The sequence below is a fragment of the Biomphalaria glabrata genome, chromosome 8, assembly GCF_947242115.1.
Source record: "Biomphalaria glabrata chromosome 8, xgBioGlab47.1, whole genome shotgun sequence".
Taxonomy (NCBI): domain Eukaryota; kingdom Metazoa; phylum Mollusca; class Gastropoda; family Planorbidae; genus Biomphalaria; species Biomphalaria glabrata.
Genome location: NC_074718.1, coordinates 32,012,401 through 32,024,664, shown reverse-complemented (window position 1 = coordinate 32,024,664; position 12,264 = coordinate 32,012,401).

The window sequence follows — 12,264 nt, the reverse complement described above, 5'->3', positions numbered from 1 at the left end:
AAATGGACTAAAATATTATGATGTCGGATTTTCTTTTCTAGTTTACAAGATCTAAACGGGACGGACAGACGGACATACATTTCACACAAAACTAATAGAGTCTTTTCACCTCTTGGGGACCGCTATAAAAAGGGAAATCTTAATTAAATTACTACTAAGTTTAGTAGACATTGAACTGTCTAAATTGTTATGTTTCAATTACTATTAAATCCGACGAAGTTGACATTGTAAAATAATGTCAAACATTCAATCAGGACAACTGCGTCCGCGGAAGTCTTCATCACATGTTTTTGTTGTCTCCTGTATTGCGTAAAAAAAATCTGAATGTAATTAGAACCGAATAAAAAGTAGGCGACTTCTTTATATAAAAAAAATGAAAATAAAATGAAATATTTAGCAAGGAAAAGAAACACCAGAGTGTTACATAGGACTCGTTAAAATTAAATATGTTTGTGCTATAGCAATGAATGAGGAAACCGATTTGGGGAGCAGTTTTATAACAAAATCTAGAAGATAGAGAGATGACTAAATGAAAGGAATAGTGTCTTTCGCTGACCAATGCTTCGTGTTTGGTTGAAACTGGGTCCATAGTTCTTAAAGAAAGTTAACACCATTATTTTTATACAAAAACCTCAGAAAATTGCTATGAAGATTTAAATTTGGCAGGAACACAAAGCTCCACAGATTCAAAATAATAGACTGGGCAATGCAGCTCTAAATAGACCGTTGGGAAATGCAGTTATAAATAGACCCGTTGGGCAATGCAGTGCTGGCAAAAAAACGATACTATAGGACATCCATTCCGCACCATTTGTCTCTTTCATTGGCGGCAGCACTCAAAACATATAAAAAGTTGATTAAATAGCAATTAGATAGACATTTCTTGGTTTCCATATTTGGGAGAACCAAACGTCTGCAGAATTGGCTGTACAAATGTTCCAAATAATGAATAATCCCCATTTTCCTTAAATAAACTACGAGGCTAAAGCTATGATGGTGCTTCCTCTATCACTGTATACTAAAATGGCTTTTAAGCATTGTTTCATCAAACGAAGCCGATAGCGCATTTAGAAATAGATGCACTGGTTTCTTACTTTGCTACATAGAAGGCCAAAAATAATGGAAGTAAATAAGTATTCGATCTTTTTTTTTTTTTTGGGGGGGGGGGGGGTAAACAATAGACGTAGAACTAGATACTAGTTTGTATAAATGTTTCACAACTACTAGTGTTTTAGGAATGTAAATGTGTAGAATGGGAACTAGAACTCATAAAACATTTCTTTATATATTTGAAACTCCGTTAGCTCGTTTCATTCTGTTAAAAAATTGTACAAACATTGATTTTTAATTTGTGTTGGAGTTCTGATTCAAATGTAGTAAGATTATTCTACTCTAGTTGTATTGGAATGTCTTTTGATAAATATACCAATTCATTCAGATTACTCGATGGTTTAGTCACACATTACATTCGTCCTAATGGGGAAGGGGGGGGGGCACCAATATATTCTTGAACCCGGGCCCACGGGTACCTTGCTAAGCCACTGCTTCAGACCCGTATAAATAGTAATGGGCTCATAAAATGTTAGCGTAAGGTAGAAATATAGATAGATAGACAGCGGGGAGACATTCAAACCTTTTAATAGCGGTGAACTAACTTTTCTTACACTCAGTTAATTAAAGACTTCTTACAGGTAATAATATCAGGACATTAAATGCTTATAGCCTAGGTCTCAATGCTTATTGCCTAGGTCTCAATGCTTATTGCCTAGGTCTCAATGCTTAAACCCTAGGTCTCAATGCTTCATAGGTCTCAATGCTTACTTATTGCCTAGGTCTCAATGCTTATTATTGCCTAGGTCTCTAATGCTTATAGCCTAGGTCTCAATATGCTTCTTTTAAGTAAGAAACGATTATCTTTCAATGGCTCAGTTGAGCCCCTATTAGTGGGAAGCGTGGTCGAGAACTTGGCTTGGCTTGGCTACCCAGAAGGGGGCTCGAGGTTCGACACCCGACTCGGGCAGAGTTGTGTTTACTGAGCGCCTAAAGGCAGCATGGAAAACCAACTCCTAGATACCCCCTTCCCCCACTGGTCCACAAATGAGATTGGACCAAAAGCGCTCCTAGCATGCTATAAGCATGGAAGTAGCGCTATACAAAAGCTAAAATAATAGTCATGACCCTGGGCGCTACGAGTCCCGTCTCATCATGGTTGTCGCGCCAATTTGTGGGATTGCTATGGAGATTGGAGCAATAACGGTTAGGCAGTCACGGAAAGGAACAAGGGCGTATCAAGAAATAAGCCAATGCTTTTTCACTTTACTTAGTTCCCTGCCTGTGTGCTTTTCGTTTCATACCGTAAAAATTAACATTCGCCAAACGAATAGTGTACGTAATATCCCATCTCTGTACAGCTTTGAGGATAATCTTTAGTCCAGGGGTTCTCAACCTATGGGGGTCGATTGGCGATTTGCCTGGGGTCGCCTAAGACCATCGAAAACATGTGGGGTTTTTTGTCTGTTCTAACGTTTATAGTTAATAATAGTCTGTCATTTAATAGTCCATGTTATTAAAGTAAAATATTTCCATCATAAAACAACCCATGACAATGGATCTACCACAAAAGAACATGGAGAACAGATACTATTTTGTTGATTTATTTATGGTTTGGTTTTACTTGAATAGTCCAAGCAGGAATTGAAAATTCTCAGTGCGTCTTTTATAAAGAATCTCTATAAGACGAATCTAAGTTAGCCTAACTGCAACATTATTTCGATACTTAACATCCGAGTTTTCAAGTAACATCCAAGTAATCTAGAGGTACGATTAAGTATATAAATGATGACGATTTTAAAAACGAGTTTTACTTTGATAACCACTTGAAACGACTTCAACGTGAGATTTATATCAGAAAAATGTTTATTAATTTTGGAAAATTAGAAAATCTCAATGAAAACTATTAGTGGTGTCTGCACAGATGGTGCTCCAAGTTTGCTAGTAAGCCGGTCTGGATGCCAACATTTGGTACAGAATGAGTCACCAAATGTAATCGGAACTCACTGTATGATTAATTGACGAAAGTTAATAACGAAGACAGTGCTTCATGAAATATAAAAAGCAATGAAAAATTCCCCCTCATGGACCAAATGCAACATGCCTCGTTTTGTCTGGAAAAATATCCAAATTTACCAACAAAATTTGATGAAAGTAATATATAGATCTACATGTTGCACTTTTTCTTTCATTCTTGTAATAATATATTTTTCCGAAACATGGTTTTCCAGTTAGTTATTAAGTATAGCTAAATACAGAAAAAGACTTGATGCAGAAGGTGACATTCTTTGTGATCTTCCAAAAACTGTCTCGAAAATTCCTCATCTGGTGAAATAGAAACATTGTCAGGCTGTGGCAAAAAGTGCAGCAATGTAGTTTACTATCCGTATTCAGTGTTGCTTTTCAAATTGTATCAAATAAAAAAGTTGATAAATGCACATCATAAAAATCAAATTTCATTTTTTGGAATTTACTCTATGGAGAAATATCTATTTCAAGAATATACGGCAATTACATATTGTTTCGTGATAAAACATAAAACTTTGGCAATTCATACATCTATCAGATAATATACCATTAGCAAAAGCAAAGTTACTTAGGCTTACTAACGAAAATAGTTTTATTGGGGGAGGGGGTCGCCGCACATTTGGAAATAGTTAAAAGTGTCGCCGAGCTAAAAAGGTTGAGAACCGCTGCTTTAGTCTTTACTCCATAGTTACAAAACTTGAGGAGATCACCTATTTGCCCTTTTTAAACACTTAGAGCGTTAGGACCATCGTAATCAAAACCAGTTACATTAAGAACAGGGAATGTTATTGTCAGGTGTGAGACCATAAAGCTTACCTGCATGTGACAAGTCACCAATGATTGTCACTGCTGACTTCATTCAAGTTTCTGAATTCCACTTGTTTCGATACAGTAAGCGTAAAGCTAGTAGTAAAGCTAATAGTTTCTGCCACGGAGAGTTAGTGTTGACCTCAATTTTACAAAGCTTATATCAACTCACTCTGTCTGTCTGTCTGGTAAAAAGTTTGTACATGTTATTTCTATCACTCAATTTCGGATCAAGTTGAAATTTTCCACAATTACTTCTTATACTTGACAAAACAAGAATCAATAAAAAAAAACAAGGTTACAAAGACAGTTTGTGTGGAAACACAAACTCAAAATCGGCCCCCGAAGTGGTCCACCCAGACGTGAAAAAGAAGACGATTATATGTATTAAATACCAGGCAGGTAAAAGCCAGGTTTCAATATTTTCAGAAAGAATATCATAATGAAATTCTATCAATGGCAAATGACAGAGAAAAATGGAGAAAGAAGGTTGACAAATCTTGTGTGGTGCCCCAAAGGTCTAGCAGACCAAGGGATAGGTGAAAGTGAATGTGAAGTTAGATGTGAACCTGGCCTAACTGATGTCTTAAAAAGAGTATTTAATTAATCTAATTGTTTTGTAAAAGGTCAATCTCTTATTCAAAACTTCTATACAATAGTATTCTTTTGTGTCATATTCCGACTTCTGTTGTTCATGCGATAATATGAAAAACTACTTATTAGTTGTTGTTTTAAATTATGTTCAGCTTATTTGCATATTAAAAATAAAAATAAAAATAACATTTTTTATTGTAAATGTAGTATTAAGTATGACAGAACATACACAACTTAGCAATACAATTGTAAAAAATAAAAATTTTCGATCAAAACCATTAAACCTAAAACCATTTGCATAAATGTCTTATGAAATTGTAGATACTAATCTCCCCTACTGAAAAGCCTCCAGTGTTTGTTACTATTAATAATGAACAATTGTAAAAATGGTGCATTTTTATGAAAAAACTGCTTGCATAATGGATTTTAAAAAATTAGATTTTTAGACGGACAGACAGGCCAAACAAAACTAATAGCGTCTTTTCCACTTTCGGGGGGCCGCTAAAAATGTAACCATTAATATTAGTTCATTAACTATTGGTAATTATTTTGTTTGGTATCTCGAACAAGGGGAAGAAATTGTACCTGACCAATAAGGTAGTATAAGTTGAATTAGTCCCCTATATACTTTGTAGAGAGAATTGTTTGAAACTAAAATAGATAGCTATAGAACCATTTTATTTTCATAAGCCCAGTGGTAACCGTGTTAGCTGGAGGAGGCTGGAAAGGATTTAGTCCTCGAGTTCGAATTCAGGTTGTTCACCTTTTTTTTTTAAAATTAAATGCAATTAGAAAGCGATCACCCAGATAACTCTTTCTTTCTCTCCAGACCCCTTTCCACACGGTCAGGGCAAGTGATAGAATTATATCTTATTGAGAAAGCTAAAAGCATGAAATCGGGGTAAACAAAAACAATAGGTAAAAATATTTGTAATCGCACAGATTTATTATTGTTAGTCTAGATCTATTACAAATTTAATCATATCATTGATCCCAACTAATTAATACAATTACACTTAATATAAGCTTTTTTAAAAAGTATTTTCAAATGTTCATTTGGTGTGATATTAATTCCTATCTGACATTCCACTACTTAACTAGCTACGTATTCTCAGATGGTCAAGCCTTTTTTTTCTTTGGACATTATTATAATTAGCAAAAGTTAGACTTTGCCATTTGTGCGTAGAGCTTACTTATTTTGACTGTGCGAGATACTGACCATGACGTAACGGCCGTATTAATTTAACTCTATCAAGCAATTGGAAATATGCAATAGGCCCAGAAATGAAAAAAAAAAACATGTGGTAACGGCACTAAAAAACATATCAAGTGGTATAAATAAATACTTAGGAAGAGCTGTTCCTGCTTGCAATCTAGGACTGACCAGTCCATTTGTAAAACGTAATCCTCGTCATAGCTCTTTCTCTCTCTTTCAACAAAATCAACGTAGTGCATATCTTTTTATGAGTCTCAGGGGAATTAACAGTCATATTGTATTTTTCTTATTGCTTTACATTTGTAATCTCCCCTTTCAAAAATAATTGGCGCCCATGTACGAATTAATTCGAATTCTTACAAAATTATAAAAAGCTATATATAAATGGTTAGCATACTATTAGAGCGTTGTTATTTTTTGAATTTTTAAATTTAAAGCTGTCTTTTCTTCGTTATTGAGGTACACCATTTTTAGTATTTTGGATGAGTAGTCACGCTGCAAGTTGATGATGATCGGTTTTTGGCTTGTAGCTCCTAACAGCTAGCACAACTGAGCTTGTAGCTACTAACAGCTAGCACTACTGAGCTTGTAGCTACTAACAGCTAGCACTACTGAGCTTGTAGCTCCTAACAGCTAGCACTACTGAGCTTGTAGCTACTAACAGCTAGCACTACTGAGCTTGTAGCTACTAACAGCGAGCACAACTGATCTTTAGTGATGGGAACTAAACTAACTTTTAAAAGTTAAACTAAAACTAGTTTTCAACTAAAATATATTAGTTAAACTATTTTGTTTATCATGAATTTCAAAAGATAGTTAAACTAAACTAAAGAAAGTTAATTAAACTATAACAAACTTTCTGGGCAGGGAGGGTGTGAAACAATTTTAATGTAAAGATATAACTACGAACATGCTTAACTAGCCACGCCAGTGTGTTATTTTCTTGTCTGACCACTCCAAATTAAGCAAACACTATTGCATAACGCTTAATGCAGGGTAGTCTTGCAGTATTATCGACTACACACATACAGTACACTAGGCCTACATGTGGTCATGTGTATGTCTAGTTGACCAGGTTGTTAAAATCAGTTGGACACAGTCTATTTACTTTATGGTCAGAGAGGGTGTGGATTAAGATTTTTTTCTAATGCTTTTATATCTATATAGGCCGAGCTATTGATTTAGTCTTAATAGATCTCAATAATAAGTCTTAAGACTATAAAAAGGGTGTACTTAATGTTCCTGCAGTTAAAAAATATTGTTTGCCGCAAATGAATTGATTAAAACCCCTAAATATTGACCTAACTCGGTAATCAGATTCCCACTAGAATCAGAAATTAAACACCTCCACGTGGCTCACAAAAAAAATTCGGAACAACCTCATTCATAATACTGCAAAGCTTTTGGCAAATATTTACTCCCATAACTTCTACCAACATCTTATTTAAGACTAAGACTAAGACTGCTTTATTGATCCTTACGGAAATTTCTCATATAAAGACAACACAACAGAAAAATACACATAAATACAACATAATTAACCCTCTTCAAATGTGAGCAAATATATACTATCTTAATAGATTTTTCCAAAGCTTTTGACAAAGTTCACCACCATAGTTTGCTAAAAAAAATTAAAATATTTTAGCATTGCATCAGTGGATTAAAGATTTTCAGATAGGGAGAGAACAAACTGTAATAATAAATGTCTCTAAATCAACACCAATAACAGTAAACTCAGGCGTACCTCATGGAACAGTCTTAGGTCCACTACTATTTTTAATTTACATTAACGATTTAACACATTGCATTAGTTCTTAATATATAGAACAATGAAAACAACACAAGATACATACATTTTACAAAGAGAATTAGATGAATTACAGAAATGGGAATCAAATTGGAGCATGTCTTTCCACCCAGAAAAATGTCAGTTGTTAAGAGTAACAAAAAAACTAAAACAAATTAATTCCACTTATCTTATTCATGGCAAACCAGTAACACAGACTAAAAACGCAAAATACCTAGGTGTTATAATAAATGAAAAACTGTCATGGAATCCCCATATTGATGAAACTATAAAAAAAAATCAAACAAAGCATTAGGGTTTATTAAAAGAAATTTCTATAAATCAAATAAGAACATAAAACTAAAATGTTATTTAACCTTGGTTAGGCCAATAATAGAATATGCATCCTCTGTTTGGGACTAAGAAACTTGAACAGACACAAAATAGAGCAGTGAGATTCATAACAAACGAATATTCACATTTGACTAGAGTAACACCTTTAGTAATATCATTAAATTTAGAAAGCTTTCAGGATATAAGACTTAAAAGTAAAGTAGCAATTATACATAAATCACTGAACCATAATCTTCAAATACAAAAACAAAATTTAATAAAATACTCTGAAAGACACAAAGATAAAGGCGCACTCCTCATCCCATATGCTAAGACAAATTTGTACAAATACTCCTTCTTCCCTAGTGCTATAAGAGCATGGAATAGGTTGCCTGAGCTAGCCAGGAAAACCAGTGACTTGGCAGAATTTAAGTCATTGGTTTATATGCATGACTAAATCCATGACGCGTAGGACGTAATCATCTTCTTTTTTGAAGTAACGTCTGTATTATATAAGATAACGATTACTATTACTTTCTTCTTCAGATTAGGGTACCAGACGTCCTTTTTAAGGTTGTGTCCTCCAGCCGGCCGGAGTTAGCCTAAAGTGTGAAAATGTCCGGAAAATGGCAGTGCTTGTTCGCTGGGTGTTTCTTAATACATCAAAAATAGTACATTCGATGATCTATTGTCATAAAAAGTAAAGAGCGTTTAATGTCAACACTGTTCAATTGTTTGACCTGTAAGTCAATTTGAAGTCAGGACAGGAAGGTAACATATTTTTTGATAAGCTTTTTCGTGAACAGTGCTGTGGCTATAAACAAAGTTGTTCGAACGAAAATTTTATATATAAAGTTAATGTTTGTTGTTGTTTTGTCTTTGTCCTCCTCTGTGTATGTAGGTGTCTGGCAACCCCACTTCATAAACACTTTCTGTTTGTTAATTGAAATACCTTTGTTTTTTCTAAATGTCTAGTCTTAAACTATATCTTCATATATAGAGCTTTAAAAATATAATTGGACAATAAAATCACAACATACTCTTATATGTGTGTGTTTTTCATATTTGTATTTATTTTGGGTCTCATTCCTATTTTCGGTTCTTCTTCCTCATACCGTTTTGTTTAGTTTGAGATCTACCGCCGATATTAATAGTTTCCTAATAATATCGTGCAGATTGAAATCTATATGCACTATTTGTCAATTTACATGTGTATTTATTTTAAACATTATTTATTTTAGTTAAACACTAATAAAACTAATAGTTACATTTTATTTTTTAACAAGAGAGACAATTAGAACAAGAAAGATGGAAAGTGCTAATTTTTTTTAAGGTTGCATCCCTTTGATAAGATCGCATAAGACAGTGTTTCCCTAAGTGGGGTACGCGTACCAGTGGCGTAGCATCCCTGGCGCAAAGGGGTTCAATGAACCCGGGCCCACGGCCAATAGGGGCCCACAGCTGTGGCGTAACAACCATGGCGCGAAGGAGCTCATTACGCTTGGGCCCATGACTCATGGCCAGTTAGGGCCCACATTAGAACTTAGGTTGAACATTTGTTTGTTCATTTGAAACACTTTTAACTCTTTCTCTCCGTATTTATTTACCACATTCTTGTGGAATCAACGTTGGTATCGTCATTTAGGAGAGAAAGAGTTAAGTCGTTTTACTCTGTTAAGAAGTTGTAAAAACATTGACTTTTAAGACACTATTACTTATATGCAGTCCTAACTGAATCAAACGTTATGACATAATTACTTATTTTAAAAAAAAAGGTACGATCTTTACATTGGAATGTCTTTACATTTAGATTACTCATTTTTTTGTCACACACTAAATTTGTCTTATTAGCTGGAGAGGGGGGCCCACCAAGATGTTCTTGAACCCGGGCCCACGGGTACCTTGCTACGCCACTGCTACTAGTGTGATACCGATATTTACTTGTGTAGCAGGCAGTGGTTACGCCGTATAGATCTACCGTCTCTGGCCGTCACCTAAATTAAAATTTAACGTAACACTGATAGTCCAATATTTAAATTACATGCTTACATATTACTTCCTAATGTGTCTTAAAACGAATAGATAGTAATTAATAATATCGTTTTATCCTGTGCTTTTAAGAATGTGCGCTTATAATACTGTCTTTAATTCAGTCACAAGAAGCACTGGCCCTTGATTTCCAACATCAATTCGGTCCAACACCAAGCCGTGTTTATGTCATCTCCCTTTTAGCTCGAGCCTGTCTTTATGGTCCCTTAAGCTATGTCTCATTCAGTCTCTACTGTTTGTGCTATCACCCAGACTGCTACCACATTTGATAAACTGTTAAACTCCAATCAACAGTTATACCACACATGCGATTTTCTTGAAAGAACTGGATATCGCTTTAGTAAATCGTCTAAACGTTTATTTACAGGGAAAATGGTCTTCGAGTCTTCTACTCAAAGAGTCTCTATTCTACCCTCCCTTAAATCCGGCCCTGCTGCGATAGTTTACAATTAAAGCAAAAGATCCTGCCTGCTAACCCGTGTCTGAATAGATCCGACGTAAACATTACCTATATGGTTTTATAGTTTTAGACTTTAAACAAAGAGACAGCAACATTATGCGTTTCATTTCATGTTCATACCGAGGATGGACGAACAAAGATAGACTTGAATAATAAATAGCACTGCCTAGAATTAATCTTGTTTTAAGAAGCACACATAACTGAAATTAAGTTACTTGCCAAAATATCGTACGACAAAGTAGTGCTGACAAAATGGTGTCTTTAAAATAGCGCCGACAAAAAAAAAGCGACTGTATCTCATATCAAATATGCCTTGATCTAAAAATCATATTTATCTGGAGGCAGCAGAGGTTTAAATTCTGAGTTTTCCTTCTCCCTCGGGCAGGAGGAACTCGTTAGTTTTAGGTTGCAACCAACCTTTTGTCTTACACGCTAAGCTCCTAAACAGATGGCTGCCTGGTCGTGCGGTTTGCGCGCTGGACTGTCGTTCGGATTTATCGACGGTCGAGGGTTCAAACCCTGCCCGCTCCCATCCCCCGTCGTCCTGCGGGAGGTTTGGACTAGGAAGTAAACTATCTTCAACTCTGAAGGAACATCCGAAACATGTAAAAACAAAAAACAAAAACGTTATCACCGACAGCACCTCGGGGGTGGGATGGGGCTGGGGGCGCGAGTTGAAAATCTGCAAAATCACCAACTCAGATTTGACAATATGTTTCAGAAGAGAAAAGAAATAAAGTAGATTCTAGAAACATTTTAGACACATGCAGATCTAGGTATTATAAAAGACTAAAGACTGAAGCATTTATTTCAAAGATAAAATGCTGCACGTATTTGAATGTCTGGTTGTTGAGCGTCTCGCTAGTGACACACGTCCTAGGTTCGATACTTTTACTAAACAATTTTGTCAGGGACAAATGAAATATAGATGTTAAATGTTTTCTTGGAGGTTCAACGAGTGCCGATTTAAATTATTCCGACAGCGGATTCCAGTGGTGGTTGATTTTGAAACCAATACGATGCCAATCCCACTCATTCTCATCGTATGACCTCAAAACCATCCATTTGAAGTTGTTTGTTTTTTTTTTGTTATCGGTTTGAAAGTCTAACCTACAAGAGTACAAAAGAAAGTTTGTTTTTCTGTCAAGAACTTAATACCTGCTCTAGATGGTTAGAGTGGTTCTCACTACTTCGACTAATATAATGTATAAAGCCAATATCAGAGATGAAGATAAAGTAAAGAAACACAATTGTCAATAATTGTATCAATTATTATCTCTGACTGCGGACACAAATGTGTATTTGACATTGATAGGAGCTTTTGTGTAAGCTGATTGTCTGTTTCCCCGTTTTAACGGTACTTAAGTACGTAGGTTTATTACGTTGGCTGATCTTTCGGTACGGTTGTCGCTATTGAAAAGTTCTTTGTATGTAGCGGCATCGCTAGGTCTAGGTTTTCTTTTCGTTTCAGGGTGCTAGGCTTGGGGCTATGGGAAAGAGTGTCGCCTTTCCGCCCTTGGAGACGTGTCTTTAGCTAGCACTGTTTGAGGTGTATAAAGTTGCTGTTTTGTAGGGCGCCAAGATGGAGTGTGGCGTGTGGAAGGTGTGTTATTGTTACTTGAACAATTATTAATGTCCTGTTCGCCACCATGAAATTGATACATATGAAATATCTTGTTACTTTACAATTATCAATTATTAATACACATTGTTCGTTTTGGTCAATTGTTGTTTGATCGGTGATTTAGTTCGATCTTATCTTCGATGACATTTATTTTTATTCAATTTATATTTCGTGGTTCATATGCTAGTATTCATTATTTTGGTTTACACTGTTCAGGTGTGTGTGTGGGGGGGGGGAACCCGGGAACTCAAAGCAAGTGTAGTAAGCAGCTTATCCTAGACTTGCCCCCCCCCCCTCCGACAGCTACGATGGACTTT